Source organism: Lissotriton vulgaris, chromosome 9 (genome assembly GCF_964263255.1).
Source record: "Lissotriton vulgaris chromosome 9, aLisVul1.2, whole genome shotgun sequence".
In the NCBI taxonomy this organism is placed as follows: Eukaryota; Metazoa; Chordata; class Amphibia; order Caudata; family Salamandridae; genus Lissotriton; species Lissotriton vulgaris.
Genome location: NC_141697.1, coordinates 1,235,711,398 through 1,235,733,938, shown reverse-complemented (window position 1 = coordinate 1,235,733,938; position 22,541 = coordinate 1,235,711,398). Strand labels below are relative to the sequence as shown.

The 22,541-nt window shown below is 53.6% G+C and overlaps 1 protein-coding gene across 9 annotated transcripts in view; it reads left to right on the top strand.

The window, feature by feature from the left end:
• Positions 1–22,541, top strand: part of SETD5 (SET domain containing 5) — a 312,866-nt gene that overhangs the window by 43,567 nt on the left and 246,758 nt on the right. Inside the window, exon 2 of one of the 9 annotated variants that reach the window (XM_086939386.1) lies at positions 3,789–3,868. The exons of the other annotated variants lie outside the window; for them this stretch is intronic. The gene's annotated coding sequence lies outside the window, so the exon portion shown is untranslated. The remainder of the gene's footprint in view (positions 1–3,788; positions 3,869–22,541) is intronic. 9 annotated transcript variants of the gene reach the window in all.

The window sequence follows — 22,541 nt, the reverse complement described above, 5'->3', positions numbered from 1 at the left end:
AGGAGTTAGGGGGTCAGGGAAGTGATTTGGAGGGGTTGATTGCTAGAAGGTTTTATTGATTTCTTGTTCAGGGATGGGCCAGAAGTTGTGCCAAGAGGCATTGTTTTTTGTGGTTTCCATCGGAGTACTAAAATGGAACTTGATCTGAGAGTAAAATGTACTATCCTGAGAAATAGGTTGTGGGAGGGCCTGTTTCGATTGGATGTCGAGTTCAATGGACTTTGTCTTTTCTAGGAAGAAATTAGCAAGCTCATCGCAGTTAGGTGTAGTCTAATCGTTTCGTTCCTTAGAGTTAGGCGTGTTACGCGCTTGTTGCTTAATGATTTTGAAAAGTTTTTTGGGGTGCTTGATGGCTTGGTTCAGCTGGGTTTTGAAAAAGTCTGCCTTGGCCTTTAGAATCTTCCTGTTGTATGTATTCCTCAGCACTCTAAGGTGATATAGGCGATCAGTGGAGGGGCCGATTTCCATAGTTGCTCAGCAGATCTTAGCTTGTGCCGATCAGAGTTCAGGGTCCCATTGAACCATGGTTTGGAAATTTTCGAGGAAACATTTTTTTCTTGGGGGGGGCGCTGTAGAGTCAGGGTTGTACCAATGTAGTTGCAAGAGGGAGGGCCTCGCTGGCGCAGCCTGGATGCTGTGACCCCTGTGCCCTGTTGGTTCAGTGGGGCATCTCCGGTCTGAGAATGTACCAGTGTAGCTGTAGGTGGGAGGGCCTCGCTGACGCAGCCTGAATGCTGTGACCCCTGTGCTCTTTTGGTTCAGTGGCCCATGTCCAGTCTGACAGGGTGCACCAGTGCTGTAGGTTCATCGAAGGAAGATTGTTCGCCATTCCCGTGAGCCTGTTGGCGCATCCCTAGCACCCCGATGAGCGCCACCTTCGGTGTCCTATCACCATGGTAACCAGGGCCACTACCTCCGCGCTGTGCCATTAATCTTCCATCGGCCTGCCGCCATCCAAGTCACTGCAGATCCGGTTTGATGTGATCGAAGCTATGCTTCTGCTTTCGCCGAGCTGTTTGTGTGCGTCTTGGAGGGTGGGGGTGGAGGGGTGGTGGTGTGTGCCTCTGCTCCTGTGTGTGCCTCTGCTCCTGTGTGTGCCTCTGCTCCTGTGTGTGCCTCTGCTCCTGTGTGTGCCTCTGCTCCTGTGTGTGCCTCTGCTCCTGTGTGTGCCTCTGCTCCTGTGTGTGCCTCTGCTCCTGTGTGTGCCTCGGTTCAGTATGTATGTGTGTGTGCCTGGGCGCAGTATGTATGCGTGTATGCGTGTGTGCCTGGGCGCAGTATGTATGTGTTTGTGCCTGGGCGCAGTATGTATGTGTTTGTGCCTGGGTGCAGTATGTATGTGTTTGTGCCTGGGTGCAGTATGTATGTGTGTGTGCCTGGGTGCAGTATGTATGTGTGTGCGCCTGGGTGCAGTATGTATGTATGTGTGTGTGCCTCTTTTTGGCTGTTTGTGTGTGCCTCTTTGGCTGTTTGTCTGTGCCTGTGTGCCTCTTTGCGTGTGCCTCTTTGCCTCTTTGCCTCTTTGCCTCTTTGCCTCTTTGCCTCTTTGCCTCTTTGCCTGTTTGCCTCTTTGCCTCTTTGCCTCTTTGCCTCTTTGCCGGTTTGCCTCTTTGCGTGCCCCTCTTTGCCTGTTTGCGTGCGCCTCTTTGCCTGTTTGCGTGCGCCTCTTTGCCTGTTTGCGTGCGCCTCTTTGCCTGTGTGTGTGTGTGCGCCTCTTTGCCTGTGTGTGTGTGTGCGCCTCTTTGCCTCTGTGTGTGTGTGCGCCTCTTTGCCTGTGTGTGTGTGCGCCTCTTTGCCTGTGTGTGTGTGTGCGCCTCTTTGCCTGTGTGTGTGTGCGCCTCTTTGCCTGTGTGTGTGTGCGCCTCTTTGCCTGTGTGTGTGCGCCTCTTTGCCTGTGTGTGTGTGCGCCTCTTTGCCTGTGTGTGTGTGCGCCTCTTTGCCTGTGTGTGTGTGCGCCTCTTTGCCTGTGTGTGTGTGCGCCTCTTTGCCTGTGTGTGTGTGCGCCTCTTTGCCTGTGTGTGTGTGCGCCTCTTTGCCTGTGTGTGTGTGCGCGCCTCTTTGCCTGTGTGTGTGCGCGCCTCTTTGCCTGTGTGTGTGCGCGCCTCTTTGCCTGTGTGTGTGTGCGCCTCTTTGCCTGTGTGTGTGTGCGCCTCTTTGCCTGTGTGTGTGTGCGCCTCTTTGCCTGTGTGTGTGTGCGCCTCTGCGCCTGTGTGTGTGTGCACCTCTGCGCCTGTGTGTGCGCCTCTGCCCCTGTGTGTGTGTGTGCGCCTCTGCGCCTGTGTGTGTGTGCGCCTCTGCGCCTGTGTGTGTGTGTGTGCGCCTGTGTGTGTGTGTGTGCGCCTCTGCGCCTGTGTGTGTGTCTGTGTGCCTCTGCGCCTGTGTGTGTGCCTCTGCGCCTGTATGTGTGTGTGCCTCTGCGCCTCTTCGCCTGTTTGTGTCTGCGCCTGCGTGTGTGCGAGCCTCTGTACTGCTGTCGAGGAGCTTGGAGACCTGCAGTTCATGGAGATGGTGGTGCCTGTGGGACTATGTTCAGGGTTCTTCATTCATTCTATTTTCACCTTATCTGTATGACTTATTCTTTGCTAATGCCCTCAGCCGTATATACACATCCCTGCATGTGTTCTGGAACAGCGGTGTCCAGCGGATCGTGCCAGGTTTTGAAAGCTATTAACATAATCTACATTTCTATACAATTAATGTGGGCTAAAACCTACTCTAGTTTTAGGATATCAAAGACGCGCCTATCCTGGCCCCGCCTTCCCCACGCTGCCATTGCAAAGTATACCAAGAGTGCTGGCTGACGTCTTTCTGGTGAGCCAGGCCTCGCTATAAGGGCTCATGGGCGAATGACCCCCCTGGGCCCAAGATTACGACCTCTAGTTGTCCCCAGAGATCGATGGAGGGCCCTCATGCTGTCTAGTGTGGCCCCTAATATGGCGCCCTCTAGGGATCCCCAGGGACCGAGGGAGTGCCCTCATGGTGCCCAGTGTGGACCCTGACTGATGCCTCGAGGACTCCTACACGGCTCAGGGGGTGGACGCCGAGCCTCTTCTGTAGCTCTCCATAGTGGTGTAGCATGCACGAGTCCTGTTACAAGTAAATTAGGCACTGGCACGCCTTTCATTTAAATTAGAGTACGTCAGTATTTTTCAATTATGTTCAGTTTCCTGAGTGAAAAGGATTTGGAAAATAAAGCCAGTCATTTACAAAGATCAAAAATACGGAATTAAATGTGTAATTTTGAGAGACCCTGTTTTTCCTCCGGAATTTACAAATGTTTTTTTGTTTTCTTTGGTTAAGCAGTACTTTACAAATAAGCATTGGCAAAGCCAGTAGCTTTGCCAATGATTGTGTTTTTTTCCCTTTTCCTCTGGGTGCTTTAAAAGCACACCCGCTGTGCTCTGTGATGGTCTGTCATGTTTCTCTGACTCCTCCTCTGTGTTGCAGTCTCCCTTGTGTGCCTTTCCCCCACCGTGCTTTCTTGGTCTCTGCTTCCCTCTGCACCCATAACCCCGCCTCGCCACTCCCTACCATATGTATACTTGTGTGATAGATATCACACTCGCCTACAAACTAACTATTCTGTGCCTCGTTTTTTAGGTTTTGCCTGCAGTGTTTGCACCCTGCTTGCAAAATCTCTGGTGAAGAAAAAAAATGTTAATAGGGGTTTAGAACCCGCCCATTATTTACCTGTACTTACCATTGGTTGACTTCCATGTCACTCTTGTTTCCTTGCTTCCTATTGGTTGGTGCCTCCTCTTTGCCTCTGGCTTCCTCATGGGTTTCAGTCCTCTTCCCTGCTGTGGAGCATGGACCAAGTGCTGCTTCCTGTGACCTGTGTCCTTCCATTGGCTGCAGGCTCCTTCAGGTACTCTTTTATACTTTTGAGCACTACCCCACCCCTTCCCAGTCATCGTTCTCTTTATAACCCACCCACCCTTCTGCCTCCCGCTACGACTTCTTTTTTTGCCTTCACCATTCTACCTATAGTTGCTTTTTTTGTTGCAGATTTATATATCGCAAACTTGACCCAAAGGTGTTGGAGTACTTTACACAGGAACTTGTTACTAGTCTCAGGGGGTCCCTTTCTTAGTTGCGTACTTTACACGAGCACCAGTTACATTACACAAGGACACTTTCATTTAGTTTTTTTTTGTACACATGTAGATTAGGTGATTTTCTTCAGAACCACAGAATGAGGCGACATTGACGTTGGAATGTGGTTCCCTAGTTCCACAGAGGGCAGCTCCTGGCCATTACCCACATCCTCTACCCAGCGGAGAGGGTTGCTTGCCATCCCCTCGCTGTTTAAGGCACATTACACAACAGCAAGGGCCGTTGTGCTATGCCTTAACCCGTTCGCTGCTGCTGTTGCGCGTGCTACCTCCCTGGTGCTGCGCACGTCCAGCGGCCGACGTGGTCGCACCCGTTTCTTCGAACGTTCAGTACTGGCTCTGAACGTTTGAAGCAGGAAACGGGTTAAAGTAATTAAAAACAAAGCGCTATGATGGGGTCTACGCTGGCCGCACCCTCGCGATTTGTTTTTTATTTACTTTGTACAGTGTTACACAGCAGCCTATTTAGCTTTATTTTATTTATTTACAAGATATTTTAATTGATTTTCTCTCATCACATAAGTGGTACACAGAAAAAGCAGACTGCCATCATAATAGAAAGTATTGAAAGATAATAAGCTATATCCAAAAGAGTTTCCCATCACAACCCGCTGCATCCATCAGGACAGTTCTACTAGTTGTGCCCCCCAGCTCTTATTCGCCCTATAGTTAACCAGTCCTTAATGCAAGTCTGGAGTTCCTCATCTAGGACCCTTCGTGCATCTGCCAGTCTTTGGAGGGTAATACCCCTGTAGCTGCACTAGGTGGCCCATATTTTAGAATGTTAGTGCGGAAATCCCCCAGTTTCTCCAAATTGGGATTTCTAGTGACTAACATATGTCCAACGTTAGCTTTCATTTCTCAAACTTAGGGGGTCCTCACTCTTCCAGGCACTGGTAATGTCCTCCTTTGCCACCACTAGACACAGCAATGCTGCCTTGTATCTGTCAGTATCCACCTCCGTTGTTATATGAAGTAGGGTAAAGTACAGCCCCACACCAGCCCCATTGTCACCATCGCCCCTTCCCAGAATGGATTCAGTTTCGGACAGGTCCAGAGTGTCTGTAGATTAGCAGGTACACCTCTTTCGGTGTTACAATGTAGGCAATGTGGCGAGGATATAGCTCCTTTCTCCATAGCCTCTTTCACGTGTAGCATACCCTGTGAAAATATTTACATTGTAAGCGTCTGAACCGGGAGGCAGTAGCAGACTTGCAGGGGGAGGCCAGAGCCTCCCTCCAGTCGTTATTAAAGAGTTGTCCCAGATCTTTCTCCCAGGTCTCCTAAAGGTGGCTAAAGTTGTCTGATGTATTAATCAACAAGGATTTTTATACCTGGGAGAGTTTGTGTGGTGAGGGCGCCTAAAAGGATTTTGGCCTCTAGGGGGCTATGTATGGTCCGCCATCTCTCCGAGCTCTGCCATATTGGACAAGAGGGCGTGTCTAAGCTGTGAATATTTACAAAAAATTGTATGCAGTGTAGTTCATATTCTGTTTAAGGGTTGATGAAGGATATCAAAGTGTTGCCTGTTACAACAGTTCCCACTTTAGAAACGCCTGTCACGTCCCAGGATTCGAAACCCCGGAGATTAGCGGCATCCTAGTCTTGATCACTGTGGTGCTACTTTCATTAGATTCCACTTCCTTCCCAACCTAGAGTTTTAGCGGTATTCCAAATTTTTTGTGTCACGAATGTCACTGGGTGTAGGTCAGCAGGAGGCAAGAGAGACGTCTCGCATTGCCTATTTTATGGTCACAAATGCTGGGTCAGTACCAGTGTCTAACCACCACTCATTCACAATGAGATGGGATGCCTTGTAATATGAGGTTATATATGGCGCTGTGTTGTAACCATCATATATGGATTTTTAGCATTTAGATAGGGCGACTCTGGGGGTACCATGGCCCCACAGTAAGGTGTGCAAGAGCGAATCATACCATAGGTATGGGAACTGGGTAGTTTTGTAGCTCGTAATGAATCCAGCGGAGGGCTACCATTTTGTAGGTGGCAGAGCGCCCTTGTATGGAGAGTGGTAATGTTGCCCAGAATTCCAGTTCACTGTGGAAGCGGTCTAATTGGAATTGGATATTGCAGGTCCAGGCCAGACGATGATCTCTGGTAATATACACCTCAGGTATGAGCAGCAGTTCTGTAGCTCAGCTTGAGGCAGGTGGAAAGCAGGCCATGGGGTAGACCGAGGATTTAGCCAAAAATGGCAAGGATCTGGAGTACTTTGGGACCCAACTCCAGAGGATCATCTCGGAAAATCAGAGCGTCATCAGCATAAAGCGTTATTCTGTCTGAGACCCAGAGTCCCACTCTAGCCCTCTGACCATGGCATATACCCTCATCCACCACGCCAGGGGTTCAGTTGCAATGGCGAAGAGTAGGGGGGGGGACAGTGGACAGCCCTGTCTCCCGATTTGGCGTTAATCATTTTTTATTTTAAGATACTTCGCAGCAGCACGGGGTACTGTGCAACATGGTTCAAAGTAAATTGGAACAAAGATCTACGCGGTTAACGCTTCCTGCGCCATAGTTTTGGTTATTTGCTTTCAGCCATGTCGCATAGCAGCTGGCTCTGCACAACATCTTAAACGCCAATTGGTCTCGCCGCATAGATGAGACCTATTGGTTTGGCCAATGCTTTTAATTTACTTTTTTTTTTTTAAAGGATTCCACTTTGCTGCACAGCATTTTGCTGGTGCTGCACTGCATAGCTAAAAGTATAAAGGGATTGGCAAGGCCAATAGATCCCAAAGGTGCTTGGCTACTATTTGGATGGTTTTAATTGTGCACTGTGCATTTGTAGAGTATCGAATCATTGCTTTAAGAAAAGTAGGATTGGTAGTCCACAGTCAAGCTTGTCACTAAAATGTATTTTGTCATGAGTCGTTGAATATGGAACATCTGTTCACTGTTATCTTCTCACATGATCCTTTGTGTTTTTCACAGGGTAGCTCTCTAGTTAGACGGGCTATCTCTGTTTCATGCAACGGTTAATCCCAAGAGGTCTCCATGTTAGCTGGCTTGCTAGGTGCTGATTGCGTGGCGAAGGGAGCCTAAGGTATGTGAACCAGCACTCTCTAGATGTAGAGATGGGCTGCACTTGCTAATATTACTTAGTCTCACAAGTTCCACGTTGCAGGACACTTGTGCACAGTGCTCTGTGCTTAGGTTTCTGTGTGTTCTGCACAGATTGGAGGTCCTTCAGCTAATTATGCTATTGGCCGAAAGCACAGTATTTTGGAATAATAAATGTCAGGCCATAGAAGTGCCTAGACTGTACATGCAGACTGTGCCCTGTGAGGACCCCATGTTTGTGATTTTAATGAAACAGGTTATGCTGGTGGCCCGGCACCCTCATGGTTGATGCAATAGCATATGCTGGAGGGCCTAGTGCCCTCAATTATTGCTGGAAAAGGATTTGTCGGGAGGGCCTGGTACCCCTGCTATGGGTGAGCAGGACATGCTGGAAGGCCCTGGTGCCCCTGTTATGGATGGAACGGGACATGCTGGAAGGCCCTGGTGCCCCTGTTACGGGTGAGCAGGATGTGCTGGAAGGCCCTGGTGCTCCTGTTATGGATGGAACGGGACATGCTGGAAGGCCCTGGTGCCCCTGTTACGGGTGAGCAGGATGTGCTGGAAGGCCCTGGTGCTCCTGTTATGGATGGAATCGTACATTTTGGAAGGCCCTGGTGCCCCTGTTACGGGTGAGCAGGATGTGCTGGAAGGCCCTGGTGCCCCTGTTACGGGTGAGCAGGATGTGCTGGAAGGCCCTGGTGCTCCTGTTATGGATGGAACCGTACATTCTGGAAGGCCCTGGTGCCCCTGTTATGGCTGGAGCCGTACATTCTGGAAGGCCCTGGTGCCCCTGTTATGGATGGAACCGTACATTCTGGAAGGCCTTGGTGCCCCTGTTATGGATGGAACCGTACATTCTGGAAGGCCCTGGTGCCCCTGTTATGGATGGAACCGTACATTCTGGAAGGCCCTGGTGCCCCTGTTATCGATGAGCAGGGTATGCTGGAAGGCCCTGGTTCCCCTGTTATGGATGGAACCGTACACTCTGGAAGGCCCTGGTGCCCCTGTTATGGATGGAACGGGACATGCTGGAAGGCCCTGGTGCCCCTGTTATGGATGGAACGGGACATGCTGGAAGGCCCTGGTGCCCCTGGTACGGGTGAGCAGGTTGTGCTGGAAGGCCCTGGTGCACCTGTTATGGATGAACCATACATTCTGGAAGACCCTGGTGCCCCCTGTTATGGATGAGCAGGGTATGCTGGAAGGCCCTGGTGCACCTGTTATGGATGGAACCGTACATTCTGGAAGGCCCTGGTGCCCCTGTTATGGCTGGAGCCGTACATTCTGGAAGGCCCTGGTGCCCCTGTTATGAATGGAACCGTACATTCTGGTAGGCCCTGGTGCACCTGTTATGGATGGAACTGTACATTCTGGAAAGGCCCTGGTGCACCTGTTATGTTATGTTATAAAGTTTTTGTATAGCGCCTATCACCGCCGGTCTCTAAGCGCTTAAACAGAAAGAACATAACCTACTGTCACCCTGAAACCCTCTGCCATCTCTGATTAGGCCGGAAGTATTGCCTTTTTAAATAGGTACGTCTTCAGTTTCTTCCTGAAGAAAAGTAGCTGTGAATCTTCCTTCAGACTGGCCGGTAGCTCCTTCCAAAGTTACGGAAGAATCACCGAGAAGGCTCTGCCTCCTTTCGTTTTTAGTTTAAATCTGGGTTGAATCAGATTGGAGGTCTGACCTGAGCGCAAACTTCTGCCAGGAACATACCTCCTCAGGCGCTGCTTAATGTACTCTGGGGCTTTACCAAAGAGTGCCTTATGGGCCACACAGAGACATTTGAACTGAACCCTGAGCTTCACAGGCAGCCAGTGCAGCTTCCAAAGGAGTGGGGTTGCATGTGAATTTCTCGGTAGAGAAAAAATCAGTCTAGCTGCGTCGTTCTGCACGACCTGCAGCTTCCTCAGCAACTTTTGTGGCAAACCAAGATACAGAGCGTTGCCATAGTCTAGCCTCGAGATGACTGTAGCAGAGACGATGGTTTGTAGGGTGTAGGCTGAAAGAATAGGGGTCAGCTTGCGTAATTGCCTCAACACACCCGTGCAAGAGCCTACCACAGCCGAAACTTGAGGGGCCATGGTAGGATATGCATCGATCTTTAGACCTAGACTTTTTACCACCGTACCGGAAGTAGGAGATTTTCCTAATTCTGGGGCCAGTACAGATCACCCCAAGGATTTGCCTGGTTGGTGAGCACCAGTTCCTCCGTTTTCTCAGCATTACCTTCAAGAGGTTGTTGGTCGTCCAATTGACCATGAATCTGAGCAAGTTCCTCACTGATTCCTGAGCCTCCCTTGTATCTTCCAGCTGCACCAGCAGCTGAGTGTCATCTGCGTAATTAAAGATTTCACAATTCCTACGTATGAGCTCCTCCATCAGTGGTTGTAGGTAGATGTTAAAAAGTAAGGGGGAGAGTGCGGACCCCTGGGGTACACCCCATGTCACCTCACTAATCCCTGACAGCTGGTCCCCCATTTGAACCCTCTGAGTACGTCCGGACAGGAAGGATTCTAGCCACTTGAGCGCCTGTCCTGTTATCCCCAGCTTAGCGATACGGTCCAGCAAGATGGTATGGCTGACCGTATCAAATGCTGCCGACAGGTCTAATAGAATCTGGGCACATGGCTGTTTCTTGTCTGCCCTGACTCTCAGCTCATCGGTGACCGTGGCCATAACCAGTTCTGTACTATGCTGTGGTCGGAAACCAGCCTGCCTGGCATGGAGTAGATGGTGTTCCTCCAGATAGCTGGCTATGGTGTTCAGGACGTGTTTTTCTAAGATCTTACTCAGGAGTGGTAGCTGGGAGATAGGCCTATAGTTTTTCAGTACCTTAACATCGGCTCCCGCTTTCTTGAGGAGTGGGGAGACTCTAGCTTCCTTCAGCTGGTCTGGAAGGTAGTAAGCTCTGCAACTGAGGCTGAATGCCAGGCAAGGCCAGTTTAAAATTTTTCGGGGGGCAGGGATCTGTGCTAGAACCTGATTTGACATGGCCGACAAGCTCCGCCAGTCGCTTTTCATCAATATATGGGAAGCTGTTCATGGTCCCAGTTTGCAGCTGACTATCTTGGCAGGATAGCAAAGGCGGTCCAGCTGGGATCGTAGTAATATCCGTCAAGATATCCTGTACCTTCTGGAGAAAAAAGCCTTGAAAGGTATCTCAATCGGGTTGATCACCCGCTAGACTTTTCTCGCCCAGCTGCGTAAGTTCCCTTAAAATCACAAAGGTCTCCCTTTGTAGGTTGGTAGCCTCCCTAATTCTGTTCTCATAAAAGGCGGATTTCCGCACCAGGATGTCCATCTTATAACTAGCAAGAAGTGATTTAAAGGTTAGTGACTCTGCTGGACAGTAATTGAGTCTCCACCTTCTCTCCGCCTTGCTTCTTTTCCTTGAGTGAGGCGTCAAACCATGGGGCTCCCTTTCCTTTTGTTCCGGTCCTCTCCATTCGCTCCGGGGCAAGCTTATCTAGAGCGGCCCGGATCCAGGTCATCAGGACAGTAGTGTCAGAGACCAGGTTCGTCTGTGTCGTCTTGGGGGAGGGTGGGGGGTAGAGAAGAGAGCAGGGTCCAGATTAAGGAGTCGGCCTCAATCTTCTTCCAAGACCGAACTTTCCTCCACGTTTGCTTTGAGGCAGTCGGCAAGGGATCTCCCGGAACCCAGCACTTGATCAGAAAATGATCTGACCAAATGCAAGAGCTAACTTCAGTTATTTCCATATGGGACAGGGAGGACCAAACAAGGTCAAGTGTGTGGCCCTTCACGTGGGTAGGACCCATTACTAGTTGTAAGTTAAGTGCAGAGAGATTAGTTTCAAACTCTGTCTCAGTGGGCTCTCTGGGAACCTTATCCCAATGGTAGTTGAAGTCACCTACCACTATGAGGGACTTGTATCTAGAGGCCAAGTCTGTCAGCAACTCAAGAAAAGTGTCATTAAATTCAGGTGAGCTCTGAGGTGGGCGATATACTAGCAACAGCAGGATGCATAAGGATTTAAGTGAGATTTTTATCCTTGGCAGCTCTGCGCAAGCACAGTTTTCTGCTACAATCTGTGTCACCTTAAGACTCTTTTTAAACAGAATGGCAACACCTCCCCCTCTGCTGTCATTAGGGCGATTGTACCAGAGCGCGTCAAAATCAGGAGGCAAGCTGCTAGAACGTCCGGTGTCGATGACTTGCCCAGCCATGTCTCTGAGTAAGGATGTCTATCTCGCCCTCCGCCAGAAGCGAGAATACCTCTAAGTGATGCTTTTGCAGAGAGCGGGTATTTAACGTTGCAATTATAAGGCCTTGGGTCCTGGTATGGGTGAGTACATCCTCTCCCTGCAGCAAAGCCTCTGACCGTAGTTTGGCTAGGGTTATCCCATCTAGCACAGTATTGCCTGTGTTAAGAGACCTGAGGGTATCGGGCGAGTATATACGTGGTCGGCCAGGGGGGGTGGCCCCTGGGCCCGTCCTGGCCCGGACGGGCACAGACGGGCTTTCCTCTGGCGCGCCGCTGCGCGCGCCTGCTGCGTGCTTGCATACTGGACGTATTAGTAGTGTGTGGCTAAGGGTACTAGCAAAGACTATAGCGCTAACCCCGAGACGTCTTGTCAGCTTCTCTAGCCCACACCTAAGATGGCGGTCGCGCGTGAGGCGGCGTGGAAATCACCCGAATGGTGAGTTGTGCTTAACTCGTATTAAAGTGCAGGAAATGCGGAGTTCCGGGGGAACGTGAATTACAAAGTGACCGTGACAGCAAAGATTTTTTTTAAATTATTGAGGCAAAGCAAAATTAAATTTTTAAAAGGAGAAGATACTCCCAACAATTTAAAAATAGCAGCAAGAAATTAAAGGCAGCAGCAGCAAACAGTTCTTATCCTAACCAGCGCGCTCGCCAACTGGTCACCTATGTAGTCTTTGCCTAAGGGCACTCGCAAAGACTATAGCGCTAACCCCAGAGACGTCTTGTCAGCGTCTCTAGCCCACACCTAAGATGGCGGTCGGGCGTGAGACGCGTGGAAATCCCCCGAATGGTGAGTTGTGCTTAACTCTTATTAAAGTGCAGGCAATGCGGAGTTCCGGGGGAACTTCAATTACAAAGTGACAGTGACAGCAAAGATTTTTTTTAAATTATTGAGGCGAAGCAAATACAATTTTTAAAAGGAGCACATACTCCAACAATTTAAAAACAGCAGCAAGAAATTAAAGGCAGCAGCAGCAGCAAACAGTTCGGATGGAACCGTACATTCTGGAAGGCCCTGGTGCCCCCTGTTATGGGTGAGCATGATATGGAGCTGCCTCTGCCGGAGGGCCCGATGCCCTCTAATATTGAGGGAGCTGGGTATGTCGGATGGAGCCCGGTGCAAATTGTTGAGGGTGCTGGCCATGTCGGTGGGCCTGGTGCTCTTTAATATTGAGGGAGCTGGGTATGTCAGAGGGCCCGTTGCGCTCTCTTATTGAGGATGCTGGATATGCTGGTGGGCCCGTTGCCCTCTATTATTGAGGGTGCTGGATATGCCGGCGGCCCCGGTGCTCTCCATTATTGAGGGAGCTGGGTATGTCAGAGGGCCCGTTGTTCTCTATTATTGAGGGTGCTGGATATACCAGAGGGCCCAGTGCATACTGTTACTGAGGGTGCTGGATAGGTCGGCGGTCCCAGTGCTCTCTAATATTGAGGGGCCTGGATATGTCGGCGGGCCCGGTGCTCTCTAATATTGAGGGACCTGGATATGTCGGTGGGCCCGTTGCTTTTTATTGAGGGGCCTGGATATGTCGGTGGGCCCGTTGCTTTTTATTGAGGGACCTGGATATGTCGGCGGGCCCGTTGCTTTTTATTGAGGGAGCTGGATATGTCGGTGGGCCCGTTGCTTTTTATTGAGGGAGCTGGATATGTCGGCGGGCCTGTTGCTTTTTATTGAGGGAGCTGGATATGTCGGCGGGCCCGTTGTTTTTTATTGAGGGACCTGGATATGTCGGCGGGCCCAATGCTTTTTATTGAGGGAGCTGGATATGTCGGCGGGCCCGATGCTTTTTATTGAGGGACCTGGGTATGTCGGTGAGCCCGTTGCTTTTTATTGAGGGACCTGGATATGTTGGCGGGCCCGTTGCTTTTTATATGAGGAGCTGGGTATGTCGGCAGGCCAGGTGCCCTCTGTTATTGAGGGAGCTGGATACGTCGGAGGGCCAGGTGCCCTCTGTTATTGAGGGAGCTGGATATGTCGGCGGGCCAGTTGCTTTTTATTGAAGGAGCTGGATATGTCGGCGGGCCCGGTGCTCTTTATTATTGAGGCAGCTTGATGTGCCGGCGGGCCCGATGTTTGATGGAGCTGCCTATGTCCGAGGGCACCATGTCCTCAGCTCTATCACTGATGGAACCGGTGTGCCTTCAGGACTCCTGCTCTCCAGGCCCTCTGTTATTGAGAGCTACCTTTGCCCGAGTGCCCCATGCCCTGTTATAGGACAAGCTGCCTGTGCCAAAGGGCCCCATGACCTTCCTTATTGAGGGAGCTGCCTTTGCCCGAGGGCCCATTGCCCTCTGTTTTTGAGGGCGCTGCCTATGCCCGAGGGCCCCATTCGCTCCCTTATTGAGGGAGCTGCCTGTGCCAGAGGGCCCCGTGCCCTCTGTTATTGAGGGAGCTGCCTATGCCCGAGGTCCCCGTGCCCTCTGTTATTGAGGGAGCTGCCTATGCCCGAGGGCCCCATGCCCTCTGTTATTGAGGGAGCTGCCTGTGCCCGAGGGCCCCGTGCCCTCTGTTATTGAGGGAGCTGCCTGTGCCCGAGGGCCCCATTCGCTCCCTTATTGAGGGAGCTGCCTATGCCCGAGGGCCCCATTCGCTCCCTTATTGAGGGAGCTGCCTGTGCCCGAGGGCCCCATGCCCTGTTATTGAGGGAGCTGCCTGAGCCCGCGGGCCCCATGCCCTCTGTTATTGAGGGAGCTGCCTGTGCACAAGGGCCCGTGCCCTCTGTTATGGGAGCTGCCGGTGCCCGAGGGCCCCGTGCCCTCTGTTATTGAGGGTGCTGCCTGTGCCCGAGGGCCCCATGCCCTGTTATTGAGGAAGCTGCCTGTGCCCAAGGGCCCCATGCCCTCTGTTATTGAGGGAGCTGCCTGTGCCCGAGGGCCCCATTCGCTCCCTTATTGAGGGAGCTGCCTTTGCCCGAGGGCCCCATGCCCTCTGTTATTGAGGGAGCTGCCTGAGCCCGAATGCCCCATGCCCTCTGTTATTGAGGGAGCTGCCTGTGCCCGAGGGCCCCATGCCCTCTGTTATTGAGGGAGCTGCCTGTGCCCGAGGGCCCCGTGCCCTCTGTTATTGAGGGAGCTGCCTGAGCCAGAGTGCCCCGTGCCCTCTGTTATTGAGGGAGCTGCCTGTGCCCGAGGGCCCCATGCCCTCTGGTATTGAGGGAGCTGCCTGTGCCCGAGGGCCCCGTGCCCTCTGTTATTGAGGGAGCTGCCTGTGCCCGAGGGCCCCGTGCCCTCTGTTATTGAGGGAGCTGCCTGTGCCCGAAGGCCCCATTCGCTCCCTTATTGAGGGATCTGCCTGAGCCCGAGGGCCCCATGCCCTCTGTTATTGAGCGAGCTGCCTGAGCCCAAGTGCCCCATGCCCTCTGTTATTGAGGGAGCTGCCTGTGCCCGAGGGCCCCATGCCCTCTGGTATTGAGGGAGCTGCCTGTGCCCGTGGGCCCCGTGCCCTCTGTTATTGAGGGAGCTGCCTGTGCCCGAGGGCCCCGTGCCCTCTGTTATTGAGGGATCTGCCTGAGCCCGAGGGCCCCATGCCCTCTGTTATTGAGCGAGCTGCCTGAGCCCGAGTGCCCCATGTCCTCTGTTGTTGAGCGAGCTGCCTGAGCCCGAGTGCCCCATGCCCTCTGTTATTGAGGGAGCTGCCTGAGCCCGAGGGCCCCGTGCCCTCTGTTATTGAGGGAGCTGCCTGTGCCCGAGGGCCCCATTCGCTCCCTTATTGAGGGAGCTGCCTGTGCCCGAGGGCCCCATGCCCTGTTATTGAGGGAGCTGCCTGTGCCCGTGGGCCCCATGCCCTCTGTTATTGAGGGAGCTGCCTGAGCCCGCGGGCCCCATGCCCTCTGTTATTGAGGGAGCTGCCTGTGCACAAGGGCCCCGTGCCCTCTGTTATGGGTGCTGCCTGTGCCCGAGGGCCCCATGCCCTGTTATTGAGGAAGCTGCCTGTGCCCAAGGGGCCCATGCCCTCTGTTATTGAGGGAGCTGCCTGTACCCGAGGGCCCCATTCGCTCCCTTATTGAAGGAGCTGCCTTTGCCCGAGGGCCCCATGCCCTCTGTTATTGAGGGCGCTGCCTGTGCAGGGCCCCGTGCCCTCTGTTATTGAGGGAGCTGCCTGAGCCCGAGTGCCCCATGCCCTCTGTTATTGAGGGAGCTACCTGTGCCCGAGGGCCCCATGCCCTCTGTTATTGAGGGAGCTGCCTGTGCCCGAGGGCCCCATTCGCTCCCTTATTGAGGGAGCTGCCTTTGCCCGAGGGCCCCATGCCCTCTGTTATTGAGGGAGCTGCCTGAGCCCGAATGCCCCATGCCCTCTGTTATTGAGGGAGCTGCCTGTGCCCGAGGGCCCCATGCCCTCTGTTATTGAGGGAGCTGCCTGTGCCCGAGGGCCCCGTGCCCTCTGTTATTGAGGGAGCTGCCTGAGCCAGAGTGCCCCGTGCCCTCTGTTATTGAGGGAGCTGCCTGTGCCCGAGGGCCCCATGCCCTCTGTTATTGAGGGAGCTGCCTGTGCCCGAGGGCCCCATGCCCTCTGGTATTGAGGGAGCTGCCTGTGCCCGTGGGCCCCGTGCCCTCTGTTATTGAGGGAGCTGCCTGTGCCCGAGGGCCCCGTGCCCTCTGTTATTGAGGGATCTGCCTGAGCCCGAGGGCCCCATGCCCTCTGTTATTGAGCAAGCTGCCTGAGCCCGAGTGCCCCATGTCCTCTGTTGTTGAGCGAGCTGCCTGAGCCCGAGTGCCCCATGCCCTCTGTTATTGAGGGAGCTGCCTGAGCCCGAGGGCCCCGTGCCCTCTGTTATTGAGGGAGCTGCCTGTGCCCGAGGGCCCCATTCGCTCCCTTATTGAGGGAGCTGCCTGTGCCCGAGGGCCCCATGCCCTCTGTTATTGAGGGAGCTGCCTGTGCCCGAGGGCCCCGTGCCCTCTGTTATTGAGGGAGCTGCCTGTGCCCGAGGGCCCCTTGCCCTCTGTTGTTGAGGGAGCTGCCTGAGCCCGAGTGCCCCATGTCCTCTGTTATTGAGGGAGCTGCCTGTGCCCGAGGGCCCCTTGCCCTCTGTTATTGAGGGAGCTGCCTGTGCCCGAGGGCCTCATGCCCTCTGTTATTGAGGGCGCTGCCTGTGCCCAAGGGCCCCATGCCCTCTGTTATTGAGGGAGCTGCCTGTACCCGAGGGCCCCATTCGCTCCCTTATTGAAGTAGCTGCCTGTGCCCGAGGGCCCCATGCCCTCTGTTATTGAGGGAGCTGCCTGTGCCCGAGGGCCACGTGCCCTCTGTTATTGAGGGAGCTGCCTGTGCCCGAGGGCCCCGTGCCCTCTGTTATTGAGGGAGCTGCCTGTGCCCGAGGGCCCCGTGCCCTCTGTTATTGAGGGAGCTGCCTGTGCCCGAGGGCCCCGTGCCCTCTGTTATTGAAGGAGCTGCCTTTTCCCGAGGGCCCCATGCCCTCTGTTCTTGAGGGAGCTGCCTGAGCCCGAGTGCCCCATGCCCTCTATTATTGAGGGAGCTGCCTGTGCCAGAGGGCCCCATGCCCTCTGTTATTGAGGGAGCTGCCTGTGCCCGAGGGCCCCATTCGCTCCCTTATTGAATATGCTGCCTGTGCCCGAGGGCCCCATGCCCTCTGTTATTGTGGGCGCTGCCTGAGCCCGAGTGCCCCATGCCCTCTGTTATTGAGGGCGCTGCCTGTGCCCGAGGGCCCTGTGCCCTCTGTTATTGAGGGAGCTGCCTGTGCCCGAGGGCCCCATTCGCTCCCTTATTGAGGGAGCTGCCCGAGCCCGAGTGCCCCATGCCCTCTGTTATTGAGGGAGCTGGCTGTGCCCGAGGGCCCCGTGCCCTCTGTTATTAAGGGAGCTGCCTGTGCCCGAGGGCCCCGTGCCCTCTGTTATTGAGGGAGCTGCCTGTGCCCGAGGGCCCCATGCCCTCTGTTATTGAGGGAACTGCCTGTGCCCGAGGGCCCCATGCCCTCTGTTATTGAGGGCGCTGCCTGTGCCCAAGGGCCCCATTCGCTCCCTTATTGAAGGAGCTGCCTGTGCCCGAGGGCCCCATGCCCTCTGTTATTGAGGGAGCTGCCTGTGCCCGAGGGCCCCATGCCCTCTGTCATTGAGGGAGCTGCCTGTGCCCGAGGGCCCCTTGCCCTCTGTTATTGAGGGAGCTGCTTGAGCCAGAGTGCCCCATGCCCTCTGTTATTGAGGGAGCTACCTGTGCCCGAGGGCCCCTTGCCCTCTGTTATTGAGGGAGCTGCCTGTGCCCGAGGGCCCCATGCCCTCTGTTATTGAGGGAACTGCCTGAGCCAGAGTGCCCCAGGCCCTCTGTTATTGAGGGAGCTGCCTGTGCCCGAGGGCCCCATGCCCTCTGTTATTGAGGGAGCTGCCTGTGCCCGAGGGCCCCGTGCCCTCTGTTATTGAGGGAGCTGCCTGTGCCCGAGGGCCCCATGCCCTCTGTTATTGAGGGAGCTGCCTATGCCCGAGGGCCCCATGCCCTCTGTTATTGAGGGAGCTGCCTGTGCCCGAGGGCCCCATGCCCTCTGTTATTGAGGGAACTGCCTGAGCCAGAGTGCCCCAGGCCCTCTGTTATTGAGGGAGCTGCCTGTGCCCGAGGGCCCCATGCCCTCTGTTATTGAGGGAGCTGCCTGTGCCCGAGGGCCCCGTGCCCTCTGTTATTGAGGGAGCTGCCTGTGCCCGAGGGCCCCATGCCCTCTGTTATTGAGGGAGCTGCCTATGCCCGAGGGCCCCATGCCCTCTGTTATTGAGGGAGCTGCCTATGCCCGAGGGCCCCATGCCCTCTGTTATTGAGGGAGCTGCCTGTGCCCGAGGGCCCCATGCCCTCTATTATTGAGGGAGCTGCCTGTGCCCGAGGGCCCCGTGCCCTCTGTTGAGGGAGCTGCCTATGCCCGAGGGCCCCATGCCCTCCGCTCATTCACTGATGGAACCGGATCTGCCTTCGGGGCGCCTGGGCTCCCGGCCCTCCATTATTGATGGAACAGGATACTCTGGGAGGAAGGGCGCTGTATCCTCGCGGAGCCGGGCCTCTGTCTGCTTGGGTTGCATCATCCGTCCGAGGCCTGCCAGCTCTTGAGCCCGGTACAAAGGCCCTCGCCTGGATGCGCCCTCCCCCCGTCCCTCCTTCCTGTGCAGGGGAGGGGTTGAATGCCACTGAAAGCCTCACCTTTGTTTGGAGGCCTCCCAGCTCTGCTTTCTCTGAGTGCAGCTGCTTCCTCCACAGCCTCTCGTCTGCGAGGGCCTTTCTCTTAAACTGAACCGGGGCTGGATTTGGGCAAAATGTACTCCGTAGCCATCAGGTGGGGTAGGGGCCAATAAATGTGCTGCTGGATTCTAGAATGTCGCTCGGGGTTCTGGCACCTGCTGCCGCCATCTTTGAGGGGCTAACAATAAGGGTACGAGGTCTCTGGTCATGTATGCACTGCTGGCGAGATCTGTCTCTGTTCACAATGAAAGAAGCACCGCGTGTCGATGTGCCTGCTCCAAAGCCAGTCCTAAAACATGCAGGTCACCGGTTTGATTTGATGGAGGTAGGTACGTGTGTCACTGCTTTTGGCACAGATCCTTGTTACTTACCGTTCATATGTTGCATCCAGCTATGGAGCGACCTCGAGGGGCTGCATGCAAAGTGCTTGAACCTTCGTTTTATTGTTCTGACTGTCAGTAGGTTCCTTTGGCCTATTCAAGTCCGATTAGTGCAGAGAACCCCAAATACCGTGAGACTCTTTAAACTCTGACCATGCGCTCCTAACATCCAGTGCCCACATGTAAGGACTGCAGTTACCACCTTGAAGCTGAGATTCTCTTATGTACAGATGGTACCGTATACGGTGCACGTTTCAGAAGAGGGCGGTCTGCAGCAAAACAGCGAGCCAGACCACTTTAAAGGTTGACTAGACCTCTTTCTGATGTTAATTGCTGTATTTTGGGTATGAACTGCCACTGATGGGGTGAAATCTCTCCTCCGTGTTACTGTGTGTAAAAAGTGTCAAAATAATGAAGCAATGCTATCCCAAAACACGCGGCATCACATAACATTTACATTTTCTTCCCATACAATTTAGTCATCTGCCTCCTAATTCCAGTCGCCCTGTTTACAGGTTTAGACATTTTTGTCCTTATGCCTAAAAAAGTTGACGGGGTTCTCGGCTTCCAAAAGTTTGAAGACCTCTACACTGTATAGTGTTGGATTTAAAGCGCTTTGACACCCTATTGTTGTGAGTTGAGGGGCTCTATTGGAAAATGATGGATGAAATAGTAAGTGGTATTTCTATCCTGGTTTGTGTGACTGCTCGTACAGGCCATTGCATCCGGCACGGTTACCGTTCAAGCATCTCTTATATAGGAGTTAACAAACCATCACCTTTCTTGTGCTTGTGAAAGAGGCATTAGCTGTCTCTTTCCCTCCGTTTAGCTGGCCTCTGGATAGCTCCCACCCAAAATGACTGCTCTTTAAATCTGGCCTTTGTTTGGGCCCCTTCGCTGCCTGCAGATTGTTCTTGGGAGCGGAAAGCAGACCAGGAGCAGGGTCTGTTGAATGTGTCCCGGTGTCGATGAATTCAGCCCGGATACTGAGCAGTATCCGGTGTCGGCTCCGGCGGGACCCCCTCGGTTCCTGCTCTGACCCGGGCCAGTGCCAGCCTGCTGCCTTGGTTCAAGCTCCTTGTTTGCCCTTCAGAGCCTCCCCGTGACTGAGATTAGAGCCGTTGTCACTCCCACCACCTTCGTAATCCTCTTCAGAGGGCCCTTGCCTCTTCGGCTGTCTTAATAGGTTCAATAGGTTCAACTCCAAGCATCACTCGCCGTCCACATGCTGCAGACTCCACCTGTACTGTCCCGGGGCAGGTAAACAGATTCCAGCCCATGGACTTGCATTGATCAACTGTAATAAATGATGTCATGCAGCATGGCACGTGTGATGTCATATGTCCGGTCAGAAGCAGTGAATGGTGGGAGTGCAAGCTATAAGTGATGATTTTCAGAATTTTTCAACACGGTTCTACATCCTTTTGATTCCACATCGTTATTGTTGTCACTGACCTATTCATCTAACTATAACATTACTTTAACCTTTAATATTTTCCAGTGAATTTCTAGCTTTTTTTCAACAAAGTAATATTTTGTTATCAAACATGTAAAGCCAGCCCTCGCCCCCTTCCCCACCATGCCTTTGGCCACGTGCGGCGGGGGTAGGCTGCAAGGTCTGGCCTGTGGCCCAATGCTGCTTCCAACCCCCTGCAGGCAGCCAGCCCATGATGCAAGGTTGGCCGCAGGCCATAACCAGTGCCCCCCTACCCGACCCAGCTAACCCCAGTCTGTGCACTGCCTTTGGTGATGTAAGGTTGGCATTTGTGTTAATATGCCCCGTAAACCCCATTTCTCTAGGCCAAATCAACAAAAATATGGGTTGGGCAACAATGCCCCCCTCTTCGAGCCTCATGAGGCCCCGGGGACTTCATCCCATGGGGCCAAATTTAATTCAAGGGGAGAGGGGCCACTGGGTCTCCCTTCCCAAGCCTTCATCGGCTTTGGGGACCCTATCCCTGGGGCCACATTCACTACAAAAGGGAAAGCCCAAACCTATTTTGACCCCAGGGAACCCATCCCCCGGATCCTCCATTAATTTGTGAGTGCTCACTCGGGGCACCCATCAGCCAACACTTTTGAGGCCGTGGGGGAGTCCTGGGGTCCCAGCAGGCTCCCCGCATGGTGCGGGTGTTGGCATTGCTTCTGCCTGAAGGGAGCAACTATCTATGCTTACTGGCTGCTGTTGGAGCAATATGTGCAGGCAGGGGAACCGAACACAAGCCTGCTCCCAGCCGGCTAAAATGACACAGTAAGTAAGGCAGCCCAAGGGAAGGGGGTCCCCAAGGTCCATAAAAGGCTCGAGAAAAGGGGGTGGGAGAAGCTCGCAGACCCAATCTCCTTTCTATTTATTAATTGGCCCCAGAAAAGGGATCCCCGGGGCATTTCAAGGCTCAGAAAGGGGGGGTGCACGCCCATCTCTCCTTAATGAATGTACTTGGCCCAAAATAGGTTCGCGAGGGGGCTCTACTGACATCCCTCACCCCATATATTTAAAAATAAAACAGTGCCAGGCGTTTTTCTGTTTGTTTTTTAGCTACAATCCACTACAAAAACACAATTTTCCCCCCTTTTCAGGGGGGTTACGGGGGTGATGTTTCTTTTTTTTAATTCAGGACAGGGGGACTAAGCCTGAGTCCAGCAGTGGCTGCCAGCTGCATTTTTCTCAAGCTGCTTGCAGCCAATCGGAGTCCTCATGCCTGTGAGAGTCTGACTCACAGGAGCGAGATGGTCCAGTGTAAAAAATGCTCTCTGGGCCAATCAGAACGCTCTATTTTTAAGTTGGTGCTCCCGTGACACTTTTGCGGACCCAATCGTCAAGATATACAAATATTTTTAACCCATACTTTTTTTAAAAGCTTCTTAACTGTTTTGCACCAAATCACAAAAAGCATAATCTGCAAAGCAAGATCTAGCTAGCTGCCAAAGTTTGTGTAATTCCATTCAGCAGTTTTTGCGGTGGCGGCTCTGGAAAATGCATGAGGAAATTAAATTTGGCTTTGGGGCCTCAGTTTTTTAATTTTAAAAAGGCATTCTACTGGTTTTTCACTTTCCCTTTCCACTTTCTAAGTTATAATTTTTCGTCTTGGTGAACAAAACAAAATTCTTTCCACTTAAGTTTTGTAATAGTTTTGTGTGAATGCACGCAGTCTTTTCTTTCCTGTTGGCCCCCTGGGCTGGTACCCTGTTGGCCCCCTGGTGTTGGTACCCTGTTGGCCCCCTGGTGTTGGTACCCTGTTGGCCCCCTGGTGTTGGTACCCTGTTGGCCTCCGTGGGCTGCTTCCCCGATGGCCCCGTGGGCTTGCTACCCCGATGGCCCCGTGGGCTTGCTACCCCGATGGCCCCGTGGGCTTGCTACCCCGATGGCCCCGTGGGCTTGCTACCCCGATGGCCCCGTGGGCTTGCTACCCCGATGGCCCCGCGGGCTTGCTACCCGGATGGCCCCGCGGGCTTGCTACCCGGATGGCCCCGCGGGCTTGCTTCCCGGGTGGCCCCGCGGGCTTGCTTCCCGGGTGGCCCCGCGGGCTTGCTTCCCGGGTGGCCCCGCGGGCTTGCTTCCCGGGT